This window comes from Melospiza georgiana, chromosome 27 (genome assembly GCF_028018845.1).
Source record: "Melospiza georgiana isolate bMelGeo1 chromosome 27, bMelGeo1.pri, whole genome shotgun sequence".
Classification (NCBI taxonomy): Eukaryota; Metazoa; Chordata; class Aves; order Passeriformes; family Passerellidae; genus Melospiza; species Melospiza georgiana.
In genome coordinates this window covers 1,329,067-1,347,876 of record NC_080456.1, presented here as the reverse complement: position 1 = coordinate 1,347,876, position 18,810 = coordinate 1,329,067, and the positions used below count along the sequence as shown (strand labels likewise).

The window sequence follows — 18,810 nt, the reverse complement described above, 5'->3', positions numbered from 1 at the left end:
ATTTTCTCGAGGCTTCAGGCTTTGCCAGGCACTAAGTTCACAAATGCACACATCCAAATGGAAAGCCAAGTGCTTGGGATGAGCATCAACAACCCTTCTTTCTTTTGCATTAATAAATGAGGTTATTCTTTCTTATACTTTGCACAAATATGGATAACCCATGAATTGAATACTAAGAAATCACACCCGAAATCCTGTGCATTGTGAAGGTAGATCAGGGTTCTTCCCTCACACAGACCTCTAGCCGTGAGGATATTGCATTTATGGGATTAAAATGACGCTTTTCATCTTTTTCCTCCCAACAGCAAAATAGCAGGAGGCAAAATTATCTGCTCCTGAGTGAACTCACAGCTTAAAACCTTTGATGTCCAATGTCAAACTCAGCTCACAGCTGCAGGCACACAAATATCCCTGTCCTTGCGGGGCGACACCCAGGGAAAAACCTCCCCACCAGAAAGAGAATTTCAGCTGGGGAAAAGCAGAATTTAGCACTGTGACAGTCTGGACATCTGTGTGGGAAGTTAAAAAAAAAAAAAAAAGACATTGCTATTTTGGGAAAAATACCCTGCTTGGCATCTATTGTTCCTGCCAAGAGAGATCCTACAGCCAGCACGTGGCGATTTGCTGGGGGGTGTGAGCTTTTTGGGTGAGTCTATTCCCAGAAGGTGGCAGCCCAGAGCCCCATTTAATTGCTGAATAATGTCTAAGCTGCTCAAATCAAGCTGTTCATTGAGGTTTATGGGTGATGATTTGTTTGGAGAATAGGACTGACAGCTAAATGTGGGGGGGGAAAAAAGGGATAAAAGTGGGAGACAGCTGTTGCCAATAGCAGTATAATTATTTATCTTGGGGGAAACAAGTGCACTCAGGCACTGTAAATATGCAGGAAATGTCTGGTGGCCACAGGAAAAGCTGGACAGGTGTTTCACGTGGGAGCCCCAGCCATGAATCTCAGGATAACAGGGCAGAGCTGTCAGCCCCATGGATTTATCAGCAGCCAGCACAGGGAAGGGTTGAAAGCTGCTATTACATGCATTAACCCTTTCTTATTTTTGTATTTTTGTTTTATACATTAATCCCTTCTCCTTCCTTCCTTCCTTCCTTCCTTCCTTCCTTCCTTCCTTCCTTCCTTCCTTCCTTCCTTCCTTCCTTCCTTCCTTCCTTCCTTCCTTCCTTCCTTCCTTCCTTCCTTCCTTCCTTCCTTCCTTCCTTCCTTCCTTCCTTCCTTCCTTCCTTCCTTCCTTCCTTCCTTCCTTCCTTCCTTCCTTCCTTCCTTCCTTCCTTCCTTCCTTCCTTCCTTCCTTCCTTCCTTCCTTCCTTCCTCCCTCCCTCCCTCCCTCCCTCCCTCCCTCCCTCCCTCCCTCCCTCCCTCATTCTTCCTTTCTTCCTTTCCCCCTCTTCTTAAATTAATTTTTGATTTTTACTATGGACATCCAGATAATGGAAGGAGCAGAGCATCACCAAACCCCTGCCAGCTCCCTCCAGCCCACCTCAAGAAATGTTCAGATCCTGGGTGAAGAGAGAATTCTGGGGATCTGGAGATCAGGGAGGGCAGGAATTGCAGCCAGCTCCTGGGGGATTTGCACAGAAGAAAGAAATGGTGAGCAATAAAAACCCATAAAGGCTCTTTCATTTCCGGAAGCAGCAGTACTTCACATTTTGGCAGTGACTTGAGATCAAAGTATCCTAAATTTCCTTATGAAATAAAATTATTTCAGCTATCACTGAAATGTTGCCGTTACTTTGGAAATGTATTTCCCGAAGAGCTTGTGCCTATCTAAAAGACTCTCAGATTTATAGGCTGGGTTTTTTTACCAGCAATATATTACATCCTTTTTCAAGGAAAAATAATTAAAGACTAAGTTGAAAAGTTGGGGTTTTTTTCCATCATGCCTTAAAATACCAAAGTATTGCCAGTCACCCTCCAGGTGAACATGACCTCCTTGATTAATAAAAAAGCCATAAACCCATATTAGAATGGTCAGGGCTGGTCAGAATTGGGGCTGAATGAAAAAAAAAAAAATTAAATCCCTTTTATGGACTCTACATCAGTGTTTCCAAAGCAAAATGTTAATACTCAGTCTGTAAAGCACAACTCTTGTTTCTGAACCAATGGGAAAATGAGGATCACTTTTCTTAGCTTATTGAGAGGCTTCTGCCCCACAGCAACACATGCAATTGATAATGGAGGATTCCACAAGAAAAATCAGAAAATCAACTTCTCAGCCTTTTCTTCTCCACCTGAAGCATCAAAATAATTAGAGATACTTAAGGATTTATTTTTTTTTTTACCAGCCATGGAAGGTATTTTTTCTGTTTTAAGGGAAGATTGCCTTTTCTGAGGGGATTTTTTGAAGAGGGGAAGCTGCGAGATCCCCAACGACGCCGTGTCAGTCACGCTCTCTCCACAGCAGGCTGAGAGGTTTTTATGTCACATCTTCACAGAGGGCTTGTGCGGGCTGGAGTTTATGATATATGCACTCAGCTAAGTGAAAATGAAGAAATACAGCAGAGGAGGGATGGAGAGGGTCCTCCAGAGGACAATCCATCTCACCCTGAGCCACCAGGACAGGCTCGCCCTCCAGGGGTGATGCCAACTCTTGATTGCCCATAAAGTGAATTAAGAGTGACCCTCTCCTCTTGAATGTCTCATTTCTATCAACAAATCTCCACCTTTTTCTGCCTGTTTTTACCAAAATTACCCTGAAAGACGAACAGCAGGTTTTCATGTCGTTACATGAAGTCCTTTATGCCACCTCGAGCTTGTTAAAAATAAACCAAGTGCTATTAAATGGTCAAAACCAGAAAATAATCCAATTTTTAAAGACATTACCCATTCTTGGCCATTCCTTCACATTCAAGGTTGCTTCCAAACTTGTTGCTTATGTAACACGTCATCTGGGGAGATCAGGAACGTTTGTGCCATCAAATAGCTTTAATTTTTTTTAAGAATATATCATAGCCAAATTTCCTCAATCCAGTTCCAGGAGGTTTTCTTGCACTGGGAGCATCTTTTGCTCTTGGCCATGATGCTGGTTTTACTAAATGCTGACCTCCATACCCTCCCAGTATCCTGTTATCAGTTATTGCCTGGTAAAAAAAGGAGGAATTGAGTTTGTGTTTCTGCTACAAGGATGGGTTAAAGCAAATAGTGACATGACATTGCTGTAGAACAAAGTCTAGACCAGACTTTTCTGGTTTTTCTCCTTAAAAATCCAATTGGTCAACACATAAGCACTGGGATAAAAGGGAGAGGGAAACACCCTGTTGGACAATGCCAAAAAAAACCTTGCCAAAGGAGCATTTATTTATTTCATATTTTCACCTAGGCATTTAAATTCTTTTTGTTTAATATTTACATGTATTTATTTATTATTTGTATTTATTTAATTAATATGTCCCAATTCTCCTCCCAAGCTCATCTCCATAGAAAGGATGGAGCTGCTTCAGTGGATTTCTGATGAGAACAACAATTACTGCTAAATATTCCTCTCCTCTCCAAAGATACCCATCTCTGAAAGGCTCCAGGGATATCTCTGCAACATAAACATGAGAATAAAACCTGCAAGAGCCAGTCAGAGCTTTAGCAGACAAGGTTAATGTACCTTGAACAGCAGCATTAAACAACTTTGCTCATTTTTTTAAGTGGAGAGCTGAGATACCTACATACATTTTAAAGTGTTATTTTTATAGGGGAAGACCATTAAAGCACCTTCCAAAACAAACTGGCACAGGGAAACATCAAAGAAGCTTCTTCAAAGTAACCTGAGAATACTCGAATTTTGTGCAAGCTAGCCCTCTGCCCGAGAAAAGTTCCCAAAAGAGCAAGTTGTGATTTTTTTTTTTCAGCAAATCAAAAAGCTTTGAAGTGAAGTGTAGCTGAGGAACCCCAAAAATGTTGAAACTTCCTCTTGCTGGGCATGAAACGTCAAAAGAAGAATAATTCTGGTTGTCTTGTAAAAAATAGGGAGCAGATGAATGTTTTAACAGCTGAGAACAATCTCAAATTAATTGAGAACAAATAATGTCCAAAGTCTGAAGTCTTGTCCTGTGCTTTCAAACCTTGGCTTGTGCTCTTCATTCTCCATCTCATGGAGAGTGATGAGTCAGGAATCAGCCACTGAGCACCCACATTTCCATCCTGCAAACACCAAATCCCAACCCCACACTGGCCATGAGAAGGTCACAGAATCACAGAAGGATCTGAGCTGGAGAGGACCCACAAGGATCCTCGATTCCAGCTCCTGGCCCTGCTCAGGACCATCCCAAGAGTCACACCACACACCTGAGAGGATTGTCCAAAGGCTTTTTGAGCTCTGCTGGCCTTGAGCCATTCCCAGTTCTTCTGGGTGAAGAACCTTTCTCTAATACCCAACCTGAACCTGCCCTGGCACAACTTCAGGCTGTTCCTTTGGGTTGTGCCACTGGTTGTTGCCCCTCGTCTCCCCCTCACAATATTTGCAATATTTGTGAATTCTACAAACTTCTGCCCCAAGACCAAAGGCGACATCAGCTCTGTTGCTTGAGTAGCTGAGAAGAAACACACTCAAAAACTCTCTTGCTCTGCAAAAGTTAAACCATTATTCAAGTTTTTCCATTCCAAACTGACACCTGCAATCCTTCACCAGGGTCCTGGTTTCAAAAAGGACAGAGTGAATTTTTACAATAGTTTGGAGGGGGCTTGACCAGACCCCTCCAAATATATTATTTTTATATATGTAAAAATAATAATAATAATAATAATAATAATAATAATAATAATAATAATAATAATAATAATTATTATTATTATTATTATTATTATTATTATTATTATTATTATTATTATTATTATTATTATTATTATTATTATTATTATTATTATTATTATTATTATTATTATTATTATTATTGATACTATTGCCAGGGGCAGGGGAAAGGGACTCTCTCTCTTCTGAGAAGGAGGGAATTCATTCTCCTGGAGCAAGCATGAAGGATAGAGCAGTGTGCTAATGCTGGTTCTGACCAGAGGGAGCTCTCTGGGGGCATGGCCGTGGTCAGGTTAAGCTCTGTGCTCTCTTTTGTGCATTTTTGTTATTTGCATTGCTGCTGCTACAAGTTCATTTTCTTATCTCATTGCTGTTTCCAGTAAATTGTTCTTATCCCAACTGTTCTTATCCCAACCCCTCTTTGCCTTTTGCGCCTCCAATCTTTTTTTCTACAGGGCAGGAGAAGGGAAGCAAGTGAGCTGCATGGAGTTTTGGAGATTTGGGGAGGGGCACTAACTTGGGGAATACAGTTATTGAATAATAACCAATTTCTCTGCCTCTGCAAATACCACAAAGTGCAAAACAGACCAATGCCAGTGCAAGACCCACCTGCAACCTCAACACTGCCAACAATTCTGGCACATACCCCACCACAAACCGAGGACTTTTTGTAAATGTTGCTGCAGTCCATGAACACGCCATAATCAATACTGCAATTCTCCATATTTTTAGATTTCAATTTAATTCCTTTCTGGGGTGTTTGTTTTGCAACTCAAATCTCACCGTATTTATGTAAATCTCCCAAACCCCCCATGAGTAAACATGGACATATACCTGGTTTTTTGGTGGACTTGCTAAAAACAGCAGAGTGAACCCAACTGCAGAAACACAGGTGACGTGTGAGTGCAAAGACTCCCTGACTGGGAAAGTCAGGAAAGCAGCAGTACCACACTACACCAAATAAAATCCTCCCTTAAATCTGCCTCATTTCTTGCTGTATCCTGCTATCACACTTGGAAATTTTCCCCTTGGGAGGGGGAAAAACTCCCTCTGGAGCCCCATAAGGTAGATAAACCAGAGTTCTTGACTCACTGAGTTTTCATTTCACATCCCTCTCTTGCAGCTCTCTGGCTCCTCCTGGTCTTGCCTTCTCCCTGAATTTCCTATGTAAAATGTAAAATTCCCTATGAAAAATGACTCTGCTGACCAGAAAACAAAAATAAGGTTTTCCTTGAGGCATGTCAGGCTTTCTGGCATCTACAGGGAGCTGTCCCTGTCCAAACCCCGAGCCAAGGCACTAAAGATTGAGATGGTAACACCTTGATTAATCACCACAATTGAAACATTTTTCATTTGCCCATGTGAAAACAATTTTTGGGCCATATTTCCAGCCTCAATGATGAAAGAGAAGTTTGAAATATGACATGGTGATATATAAGGAATTATAATGGGTTTCAAACTCCTTTAGTAATGCTTAATAAGACTGTCTTCTCCATTTACTCCAAATGGGAGTAAATCTCAGCTTGGTCTGAACTCAACAGGATGAGGAAATTGGGATCAAAAAAAGGACTGGAAAGTGTTCACGGTGTGAGACAGATATGTTAAATTTTTTTTCACTACTTTTTTTGCACAATGACAAAAGGTATGGCCTGGCCTCAGAGGTGCATCTTGTGGTCATAGGGGCTTCAGGAGAAGGAAAGCTGAAATAGTTTGGTGCCTGGAAACTGAGGGCTCTAACACACAGTGGGGAAAGCCAAGGGAAACCAAGTTGTTCCTCAGAAGCCTTCAGGTAATTTCTATCATTAACCACGTAGAGTGATTACAGCTCAGTGTTCCAGAAGGTCATTTAATGGACACCCACCACCATCACATCCTCCTGTGCCTTTCAAGGAAGGTGTCTGCACCCTGTTGGCACAATTTGCTGAGCAGTTCTGGTTTGACTTCCTTGCTGGAGAAGCTTCCAGCACTTTGTGTCCTCACAGCCACAGCTCCTCCAAAGAGAGCAACCCAACCCACACAAAACACATGGCAGGGCACTGAGTACTTTTGATGCCTTGAGATTTTAGCCTTTATATTTTCCAAATCCTGTGCTGCATTAGTGCATAACTAACTCCATATGAAGCGTCAGCTCCTGTCTTCACATCTTGGCCAGACAAAACAATTCCTCTGGGCCTGGAACCCAAGGACACCCAACAACCTCAGGACCAGAAAAGTATAAATAAAGGTGAATTGGCGAGGAGCAAACTGGGGGAATGAGACTTCATTAGCTGACACTGTAATTGAAGAATTAACCCGATATGTAAATGGATGTTCCAGAATGCAATGCAAGATGTTTTCAATTACCATCTGTATGGCAGATTACCTTTGTCAAGTGGGCAGTTTGCTTTATCTCTCTCTTTGAGTGACCACAATCACTCCTCCCTCGGGAGGGGACACCTGCTGATAACAGCTATTGAATGTCACTGCATGGCTGATAAGAACTACAGCATCCCATTGGGAGATGTGAGCCCAGAGGGAGGAGCCAAGCATTCCTACCTGGATAGAATCTGGAGATTCTGGAACACCAGCCAAGCATTCCTACCCGGATATAATCTGGAGACTCTGGAACACCAGCCAAGCATTCCTGCCTGGATATAATCTGGAGACTCTGGAACACCAGCCAAGCATTCCTGCCTGGATATAATCTGGAGATTCTGGAACACCAGCACGGCTTCTCCACTGGATTCCCCAGAGGAACAGCAGCTGCCTCTTCCCCTGGACCTTCAGAGGCAGAGACTGCACCTTTCTCCAGGATCCCTGCCCCAGCAGAACCAGCCCTGACACTGCAGGAGGGCTGAGCCACAATTCCAATGGGACTGCTGCCAACAGCCTGACGCACAGGGTGTCAGGCTGGGTTCTGACTCTGTCAGTGTTGTTCTAGTTTACTGCATTGTTCATTTTATCCTTTTGTTTTCTTCCCTGTTAAAGAACTGTTATTTTCTGCTCCCGTATTTTTGCCTGAGAGCCCCTTAATTTCAAATTTATAGCAATTAGGAGGGGTGGGGAGGGTTTACATTCTCCATTTCAGTGGAGGCTCCTGCCTTCCTTAGCAGACTCCTGTCTTTCCAAACCCAGACAATGGACCAAACTGAAATCTGCCTGAAAAACTCTGACCACTGTCCATGCTGGGTGCAGCCTCCGGGAGGCTCTGACTGTCCAAGGTGTGTCTGTTAAAGGCCTTTCACAAATTCCCACTCTATTCTCTTAACTGTCTGGCCTCTGTTCTAGGCAGCCACTCCAAGGCATCACTTTTACTCACTTTGAAATACAGATTGGAAGAAGGGCACCAAGCAGGGAGGATCCCCCCCAAAAAGTGTCATTGTGGTGACCCCAATCCCCCCTACAGTCAGCAGAAAAGTAATTTCAACATGAACCCAACCTGTACCTTTATCAGAAAGGGGTGAAATCAGGCTGAGGAGATTTTCATCACTTCCTTCATCATGTGGTTTTTTTGGGCTGAGGCAGGGACACCAGCAAGAAACAAAGGGCAGCCTAGGGGAAATAATCCTGCCCCTGCTGGCTGCTTCTTACTAAAACGGGAGGGGACTTCTTACTTTACTTCTTACTTTTTACTTCCTTTACTCCTTACTTTACTTTCAGAAGAGGCAAGACACAAAAGAAAAGACTCAAAGAAAAGATGCTCTGCTGGGCCATGGACCAAATGAAGAGTTTGGGTTTTTCCCTCAGAAGCCCCCACCTAAATATAACCACTTTAAAGTGAAACCAGGCACTTATGCAGAATATTTACGCAAATTGAAGGGGCCACTCCCATTATCAGTGACCAAAGATTTCTCTTTGCTCCTACAGGAGGGAAGCTGTAGCCAGCAGGGTTTTATTTTCTGTGTCACCTGCTGGTGTCCTGGTTTTGGCACGGATCAAGCACATTTGTCACTCTGTCAAGCCCTAATTTTAGTGATCAGGGTTGACTAAAGGACTGTGAAACCCTTGGTTTCATGTACATCTTATTTTAAGCTCTGCATTTCATTTATTTTTAGTTGGTGGCCATTTCTTTGCACCCTACTGCCGGCTGTGCCAAAATTTTGCAGTGATAACAACCTATATTTCAGAGTATTTTCACAAAAATATATCTGTGTTTTTCTCCAGGCTGCTTGTGCCTTGTAGGGCTCTTAACAATATGTTATCTACACTTGAGCTTTAAAACAAGACTCCCTGCACAGACTGATTTATTTTTAAAAAATAAGTGTTTCTGCTCTGAAATGCTCACAGCATTTAGGGAAAGGGTTGATACAATTTAAATTATATCAACAGAAAACAGCAGAAATTCCTCCAAATAAACCACACCAAGGTCATGATTCACCACATCCTGCTCAATTAATATACATAATTGCACAATTAATACATATAATTGCTTAAATAATATAAAGCAAAGCAGCCTTACTGTTAGGGGGTGCTCAGGGAGCCACTGCCCTGGAAGTGTCCTCCCACTGCCCTGAAAACTGGGTAGGGATCACAACCTGGGGAAGCAAAAATGAAATATTTTAATATTGAGAGAAATTATAAAATAAGAAAGTGAAATATTAAGCAAAGAATGAAGGTCTGCACTAGGAAAGTGCATTGGCAGTGGAGCCACAGATGGCAAGTCTTTCTTAATGCTTTTTTTTCTGGAGGATGATGGGGAAAATAGGAGAAATCAAGGAAAACATAGGTGGGAATATCCCCTGGAGATGAGAGCAGGACTGATGTCGAGCTAGGTCACGGATTTTCCCCAGCAGGTTTGAACATCTCCAAAAAAGGGACAAAAACAAATCAGAATTTTTAGAGGTCGAACCAAGATGTGTCCAGCAAACGAAGGCGAGCTCCTCCTTGGTCTGGGCACAGGGGATGGAGGCCAAGGTGGTCCTGTCCCCTCCTCTTCCACTCCTGGTGGGTGCTGAAAGCTCCTCACGGGATCACTCTGAGGGTTACTGCTGAAATCCAGGTCTGAAAAGGAGAAAAAAGGGGAAAAAAGGAATGAAACAGCACTGATGGCTGGCTGTGCCCCCATTTCATGCTGGTAGTTGGCATTTCCCTGGTCAATTATAATATTATAATTTATATTTCCCTGGTTAATTATAATAAAATTATAATATTTATTTATTATAAATTATAATATAATTATTCCTTATATATATATATAACATTTATATTATGTAGTTTATATAATACATAATATATAATATATAATATATAATATATAATATATAATATATAATATATAATATATAATATATATTATTATATATTATATATTATATATTATATATTATATATTATATATTATATATTATATATTATATATAACACATAATATATAATATGTTATATGTTATATATGTTATATAATATTTGGCATTCCCCTGGTTAATTATAATATTTTTATGTTAAAAACACCTTTTATAATAAAGGTGTTTTTAAACTTGGGCTCACACAGAGTGAACAGGGGAGCAGCCACTACCTCCCAAATGGGGGAGCTCCCAGACACTAATTAATAAATAAAAATCCATCCATTTCCTAGAGGTGATTTTGCAGCTGCCAAGAATCTGCCCTTTATGGGACTGGGATTTCTGGGCCCATCTCAGCAGTTCCAGTGGAAAAACAAAGATGGGCTGAGCAAGGACCAGCACAGCCACCCACACTGGGGTGTTTTGTGTTTGACTGCAAAAAAAAAAAAATGGAATACAAGAGATAAAATTCACCAGATCTCTCCATATACAACACCTCTAGTGAGCCCCTCAGACCTTCAACATCCATCTGATGAATGTCCCTCAATGAACATCACCCCAGATATTACCTCTGTGTCTAGAAACATCACCCGAGATCTCCAATCTGCCTGATGCATCCACCCTGATATATATCTCCTGGTAAAGAGCTCCTCAGATTCCAGCATAAATCCCTGATATTATAGATATATATAGTGCAATAAATGTCCCTTGATGCACACAGCCTCTGGCAAGCTGCTCTCAGCCCAGCCCTGATGGATCACCTTGGTACCAACCCACCCTGGAGAGCTCCTCACCAATGCACATCTGGCATAGACACCTTTGATAAACACACCTGGCTGGAGCTCCTCAAATCTGTTACACCCCCAGCACATCCAGCACGGCACCATCACCTTCAGGGAGCTCCTCAAACCTCTGTTACACACCCAGCACATCCAGCATGGCACCATCACCTTCAGAGAGCTCCTCAAACCTCTGTTACACACCCAGCACATCCAGCACCGCACAGAGACCTTCAGGGAGCTCCTCAGAGCTCTGTTACACACCCAGCACATCCAGCACGGCACCATCACCTTCAGAGAGCTCCTCAAACCTCTGTTACACACCCAGCACATCCAGCATGGCACAGAGACCTTCAGGGAGCTCCTCAGATCTCTGTTACACACCCAGCATGGCACCATCACCTTCAGGGAGCTCCTGAAATCTCTGTTACACACCCAGCACACCCAGCATGGCACCATCACCTTCAGGAGCTCCTCAAACCTCTGTTACACACCCAGCATGGCACCATCACCTTCAGGGAGCTCCTGAAATCTCTGTTACACACCCAGCACATCCAGCACGGCACCATCACCTTCAGGGAGCTCCTCAGATCTCTGTTACACACCCAGCACATCCAGCATGGCACCATCACCTTCAGGGAGCTCCTCAGAGCTCTGTTACTCAACCAGCACATCCAGCACGGCACCATCACCTTCAGGGAGCTCGTCAGAGCTCTGATAGATGTGTCACCTCCAGAGAGCCCCTCAGATTTCAATATGCATCCCAAACACCCTGGTCCACAAAATCCATTCAGAGCTCCTCAGATTGCTGATAAATGTCTAACAGAGGCAGATGCTTGCACACCTCTACCTTCTGAACTGATGATTTGGATGTACATCTGATATATGCCACCACACCACCTCCAAAGAGCTCACCAGCTGCCCAAAGTACACCTGAGATACCTGCACAGAACCTCTGGAGAGCTCCTCACATACAATATACACCTGAGTTACCTCCCAACCTGCACAGAACCTCCAAGGAGCTCCTCAGCTGCCCAAAATACCTGCATGGAACCTCTAAAGAGCTCCTCAGATACAATATACACCTGAGATGCCTTCCAACATGTACAGAACCTCCAAAGAGCTCCTCAGATACAATATACACCTGAGATACCTGTACAGAACCTCTGGAGAGGTCCTCAGCTGCTCAATATACACCAGAGATACCTGCACAGAACCTCTGGAGAGCTTCTCAGATGCCCAATATACACCTGAGATATCTCCCAACCTGCACAGAACCTCCAAGGAGCTCCTCACATGCCAAATATACACCTGAGATACCTTCCAACCAGCACAGAACCCCTGGAGAGCTCCTCAGGTGCTCCCCCACACACCCCAGGGATGCATCTCCGCTACACATCACCAGCAGAGAGCTGTGTCTGGTGTGCTAAGGCCAGACAGGAGATCCATGAGAACTGTTTCCCCTGGTTTTAACTCCATCCCAACCCCTGGCAAGAAACACAGGTGCAGGTTTGTGCCTTCAGGGCAGGTGTCCATTATCGCCCCCAAGAACGTGGGTCCAAAGGAGGTACAGGGGGAAGCTTGCATGAAGAAGGAGAGATCTGGAAACAACTGGAACATTTCAGGGCAAAACACAGCAGAAACCTCCAAATGTGGAAAATTTGATGAGAGATAAACGATCAAGGTGCCTCTTGACTTCTCAGGCAAGTGCAGGTCCCACCAAGAGATGTAGAGACCTGAAGGGCCTGAGTCCAAAACTCTTCCACCACAACAGCAGGTGAAATATTAAGGTTATTTAGGGTAAAGAATTAATGTTCATGCCTTGGAGGAGCATGAATGGGCTGTTGCCAAATACAAATTTGGACTTGATTTTCATTGGATTTGCCCTGACATCATGATGGAAAAGTTCATGTCTTGCACCTTCATTCTATAAAGACTTTTTTCTATCCCACAGGATAGACTTTTGCCATCTGGGCTTGCTGTGTGAACAAAACACGAGGGCTGGAGGAAAAGGAGCAGAAATAAGGCTCTGTCAGTGTTTAAAGAGCTCTGACAGACTGATTTTCATCCTTGGAGGTGGCCAGGCCTGAGGCCTTAGGTGCTACATGCATTTAGGACAAAACCATTGTGCACCTTCTGCAGAAACAGCGCCGTTTTTGTCCCCATCACGGAGAACACAAAGAGCCAACCCCACCAGGGACATCTCCCTGAACACCCTTGGAGAGAGACAGAGAGAGAGAGAGAGAGAGAGAGAAGTCTTTTTGAGCACTTTTAGCAACTTCAAAAGGCATCCTTTGAAGTTTAGCAAAGGCCTTTGAAGTCCTCCCGGTGCGAAGGGGAACGGAGGAGATGCCTCCTCCAAGATGCTCCACCACAGGCAATGCAAGGCAGCAGGATCCTGGTGTCCCATGGCTGCTCATGGTACTCAGCCCTGGGGTCATAAATGAGGCACCATTTCTGACAAGTCATCAATCCCCACAAATGCCCTAAATCCTGATTTGCTGGTCTGAGCAGCATCCAAAGCAGATTTGGGAGCCCAGTATCCTGGGACAACAGGCTCTACCCCAGCTGCAAAAAGCCAAGGGCATCCCTGCTAACAAGTTTTAATGAAGTGTAAGGGAATGCTAATAAAGCTGACATTTAGCAAAAGAAAAACCAGGATTTTTTTGTGAAAAGTGTAGGATTTTAAAGCAGGAAGACTTTTCCCAGCATGTCACTTTGTTTCTTCCAATGTGAGCAGGCCATGGTGCTTCCAGCCTCATCACGTCAATGCTGTTTAATTGTGACAATCATGGTTTAATAAATTTAATGTCAGCTCCTCTGACTTAGAAGGAAACCATAAATGGTGAAATCCCCAGTAATGCTGGGTTTTGTTTAATTATTTTATATAATATTATAATATTATTAAATATTATATTATTCGTATAATATTTTCTAAAAATATTGTATAAAATATAATATTTTACAAAATATTATATTGTATTTTTAACATTTTATACTATATTTTTAAATATTTTTGTTGAATTATTTTTATTTTTGGGGCCAGCAGTTTGCTGCTGGGCCACACTATGGGCCCCAAACTCCACACCCCTGGGGACAACCAAAGCAACCCTGTAGGTGTGAAAATCAGTACAAATGCAGAAATCAAAGCTCAAGTTTCAGTTAACCCTTTAAGGAGCTCCAAGGGATGATCGTGGCTCTCCAAATACCTTGGCAACACCTGCTGCCATCTGCCAGGAGGACTTTTGTGACAAAAACCTTTGGTGTGTTGGGCTTTTCCCCACACAGTGCAATTTCTCTCCAGCCTCTGGATAAGGGCTGGGGGCAGGTTTTGGAGATGCTGGTGCAAAGAAGAACATAATATTTTCATTTCAGAAGTTAAACTGGTGATGCACAAACCCCACCCTTTCTCAGAGAGAGTGAAAGATTTCAAACAGGCCCATACACCCAAATATTTTTAAATATTTTCTGCAAATGCAAAGCTGCTTTGAGGCAAAACACAGTTGGGAGAGACAGATCTGTTGGCAGAGCCCTGCTGTAGGGGGCTCACATTTACCCAAACGGGGCACGCAGAGAAATATTGGACATCCCCACCCCAGACATGTGCATGTGCACACATCTGGATCCAGGGAACAAAAGCAGCCTCTCTCCACTGTGCTGATAAATAATGGAAAGGCAAAGTGCCCTGCAGAAGCAGCACCATACTGTTCAGCCTCGGGCCAGACGCAGGAAAATTCGGTGCCCATGAGGCCTGGAACAGTGGGATTAATAACACATCAATTTTAATGCAGGGTGGCTTGTGAGGTTTTTTCCCTTTTTCCTTTTTTTTTTTTTTTTTTTCCCTGCTTCACAAACAGCAAAGTGAATGTTTGAGCATCTCAGCGGGGGGTTAATGAGGACTCTGATTAGTTATTCAGATTTGCCGATGCTGCCTACATCCATCCTCGGATGGGGGAGTAGCAGGAGAGGGTTTGCAGGAAAAGCTCTTAAAGATGACCTGCTTGGCTTTCACAGCTCAGGGGCATGGAGGTTTTGGGGGGCTCATGCTACAGGGGTCCCCACCCCCAAAATCCTAGGGCCAACTTTGAGATGGAAAAGTTAATTTTCTCATCGTTTGCAGGGGATGCTAGAAGCTGCTGCACCTTCAGCCATGCCAATTCCTGTAAAGTTTCTGAGGAAAATATCTGGATTTGTGGGACTTTTTTTCACTTGTGATATAAATTCATGGGTGCCCTAAATAAAATTTGTGTGCAGTGCTGGTCAGAAGTATAAGACCAAAAATGATGGATGGAAAAACGCAAGGATACATGGACTCATGGATGCAAGGCTGCACAGATGCATGGGTGAACACACATGGAGAAAAGACACATGGATACATGGAGGCAAGGGTGGAGGAAAGGATGGATCACCCCTTAAGCCACCACTGGGCTGCAAAAATGCAACAACTGCTGCAGCATTTTCTACAGCATCCCATAAAAGTCTAACAGTGGTTTATGTCCTTGCAAAACAGCAATGAGCTCACCTCCTGGCTCCTTGACCCACAGATATTTTAAGCAGGTTGAGCTCACCACATCAGTATTTTAAGCAGGTTGAACTCCTGTATTTTGGGGGTTTCTTTCCAGATTTAGGCTTTTGCTCTTCACCTGCATCAAAAACCAAAAGGGAACCTGAGAAAATAAATGGCAGGTGTCCAAAATGATGTCACAAAAGGCCTGAAGGATGGAGCCAGGGAGGTGCTCCATGGCATTGCAAAGGGCCAATAAAAAAATTCAGGCATTATTTTAGGAGTCACTCTAGGATTTGTTATTTCTTCATCAAGAAGAAATATTTGAAGGATGAGCAGGAGGTGAAGGCTGTCCCAGTGATAAATTCATCCCAACAGTGAATGTCAACATTGGATTTCTTTTGGGTCTAGAGACCCAGCTGGGTCTTGCTTTGAGCATCCCTCAACCTAGAATCCAATAGGGGTTCTGAGGGTCCAAACTCTGGTATTTGTGTCATTTCCCACAACACCTGCCAGGATCTAAGGGAAAGCCAAACTGGAGTTATCCTGATTTCCCATTGAGGCACTCCACCCCAAAGAGGCTCTTTTCCCAAGGACTGCCTCCATATGCTTTGTCTGGGTTTTAAACGTGTGTTAATTGTTCTGAATTAACAGCTCCAGCTGGAGAAGCAAACAAGCAATTTGCAACTTCAGATAACACCCAACTTATCTCAAGTGATTTAAGTTGGGATTTTTTTTGTTGGTTTTTTTGGGGAGGGGTTGGTGGTTTGGGGTTGGGGTTTTTTTGAGGGGATATAATTTGCTTTGATTTGCTTTTCTGGTTGTGAATGCACTGCCCTGAGCCTGGCTAAAATCCCTTCGTGCACCCAATCCATCAGGAGTGGCCATTGGCACATGGTCACAGGAGGAGGTGGGACAGTAGGACAAAGAGAAAAGATGAAAAATCTCTGCATTTCACGTTGCTTTAGAGACAGGAAAAATCTAATATATCCTCATCACTTCTGGGCAAACCACTGACTGCAGAAGAGTTAAGGATTATTTTATCCCCAGCACCTTTTATTTTCTATTACACAGAAAAAGGGAATCCCAGAATGGTTTGGGTTGGAAGGGACCTTAAAACTCATCTTGTTCCAACTCCCTGCCACAGGTAGGGACACCTTCCACTACCCCAGGTTGGTATAAATCCCCATCCAGCCTGGCCTTGGACATTTCCAGGGATGGGGAAACCTGTGCCAGGGCATCACCATCCTACAGGGAAGAATTTCCATTTACAGCTTGTTTCACAATATTCAAGCTCTCAAAAAACACAACAGCAAACTCTTTCAAACCTCTTTCAAGCTTTATCCCTTTGCCCTCTCTCATCTTTTCCCCTTTTGTTTTTTTTTTCATTTGCTGCTAGATAGAGGAAGGGAGAAGGAAGGACCATGATGATTATTTGTTTACAAGACTGGATTGTCAATTCATTATTTTTTTTTAAGTTGTCATTTCAGCAATTTAAATCCTTTCTAATCTCACTCAGGGTGTGGGAATCAAGGAGGAAAGTCCACCCCTCTCTCCCCACTTTTCCATGCCTGGTTTTAAGAGAAGCCAATGGTGCTGGCAGCAAAACAGATGCCACATTTCTATGATTATGACCAAGTGTCTGCTGCCAGATTGAGTGGAAACTCCTCTTGGTACCTGTCCAGGTTCCAGCCAGGAGAGGGTTAATTTCTGCAGCAGCTGGGAGGGGCATGGCCACGACCTGGTTATTCTATACCACTGCACATGGTTCTGGGGGGAAGGGCAGGAAAGGGACTCCCTTCCCAGCCGGAGCAGCTCTAGCTCAAGGTGAGCATTTTGTATGTGAATCACTCTTTTTTTGGTACCCTTTTGTTATTAATTTTTTTTGCTGCTACGGTTTGTTTGCTTATTCTGGTTTCCAGCAAATTGTTCTCATTACAACCCATCTTTTTGATGATGATTTTTGCTTTTCATGCCTCGAATTCTCCAGAAGGGGAGGAGAAAGGGGATCCAGTGAGTGGCAGCGTGGTTTGCAAACTCTCAGTAGAAGCACTAAACTGGGGGCACCATTCCTAAACCAGGACTCTACCCCAGCCAAGACTGATTTGGGAGTCAACGTCCATCAACCCCCAGAAGTTTTCCAAGATTGGGTCCTATCAATGATGACTGGGGTCATGGATGGTTCATGGTCCTCCAACATGGCCTTCTGCTAAAGTTGGGACAGTTTGTCTCCATTTTGTCTCCTTTTCCAAGAGGAAAAAATGTCTAACTGTGCCCTGAAGACACGAAGAAGGGACCAACATGGTCTTCTGCTGAAGCTAGGACACTTTGTCTCCATTCTGTCTCCCTTTCCCAGAGGAAAAAGGTCTAACTGTTGAAGAAGGGACATTAAGATGCAAGGATTCATCCTTCTCCAAAATACAGACCCAGCTCTGTGGGACTCAGGCAGCCTTGGGTGCCCAGATCCCCAGTGCCAAGCTGTGCTACCTGACGACCTCCTGGCACAAGGATAAAGTAACAGGAGAAGCGATAAATCACTTTGGCACCTTCCCTGGGCATGGCAGCCCTTGATAAAAACCCAAAACTCAGGGGAGGGAGTGTGACACCACACCATTCCCAGCACAGATTAATCCTCCTTGATGGAGAATTACAATTAGGGCTTCGTCTTAAGGAGATATCAGCAATCAGATATCTTATCAAATGCCACCTCAATTATTCAAATAATCCCTGGCTCTTAGATTTGGGGGCTGTTTAGGGAAAGCAGTCCGATTAATGTGCTGACACTTCCCCATCACGTCCGACATCCTCAACTTCACGTCTGATTACGGAATTTGCATTCAATTTAATTTTTTCCATCTGGAGTAAATGAATAATCCGAGTACCTACCCCAGCCTTAATTACATTTGTTAAATTAAAAACCTGGGATGTGAGAAATTTAAATGCATGTAGCTCCATGGCCAGACAAACCTGCATGTTCAACCTGCCAGCTCCTGCTCCAATTTCTCTTCCTTCCCCACAGCCAGGCATCAAGGAAATTACAACTAGAAAACAAAAAATCTTTCTAAACGATGAAACAATAGATGATCTTTTGACATTTCCAGCGCTGTTTGCAAGGGAATGAGATAAAATGTAATAAATTCATATACTTCTGTGTGTTTCTTGGCTCCAGCAGCTAAAATTTCCATCTCTTTATGCAGGAGTCCTGGGGAGCAGAAATCCTTGATAATGCCAAACAATTCGACACTTTATTTTCTCTTTACTCCACACCATGCAAAACACAGGCTTCAAGCTGCCAGCTGCTGGGAGTGAAACCAGATGCCACATCCCTTTTCCATATGGAAACAGAAATCTCCCCGTCTGGGGGGGCCGTGTGCTCCCCTCAGTCCCAGCCCTCCGTGACCCCAGGGCTGCTACTGGCACACAGCAAAGGCTCCCTCCAACAGCAAAAAAAAAATATATTTCAATGGTGTAATTGTCATTTTCTACACTCAGCCTGGCTCAGGCTGGATTCTGGTACC

General features: G+C 43.5%; 1 protein-coding gene across 3 annotated transcripts in view; it reads right to left on the bottom strand.

Annotated features, from left to right (window-relative positions):
• Positions 1-18,810, bottom strand: part of PKNOX2 (PBX/knotted 1 homeobox 2) — a 107,576-nt gene that overhangs the window by 31,410 nt on the left and 57,356 nt on the right. For 2 of the 3 annotated variants that reach the window (XM_058041161.1, XM_058041163.1), the window contains 2 exons: positions 9,577-9,728; positions 9,187-9,262 (listed from right to left, as the gene is read on the bottom strand). The gene's annotated coding sequence lies outside the window, so the exon portion shown is untranslated. Of the gene's footprint in view, positions 1-1,490; positions 1,572-9,186; positions 9,263-9,576; positions 9,729-18,810 lie in introns of all 3 variants that reach the window. The other variant, XM_058041162.1, reaches the window with a different exon arrangement.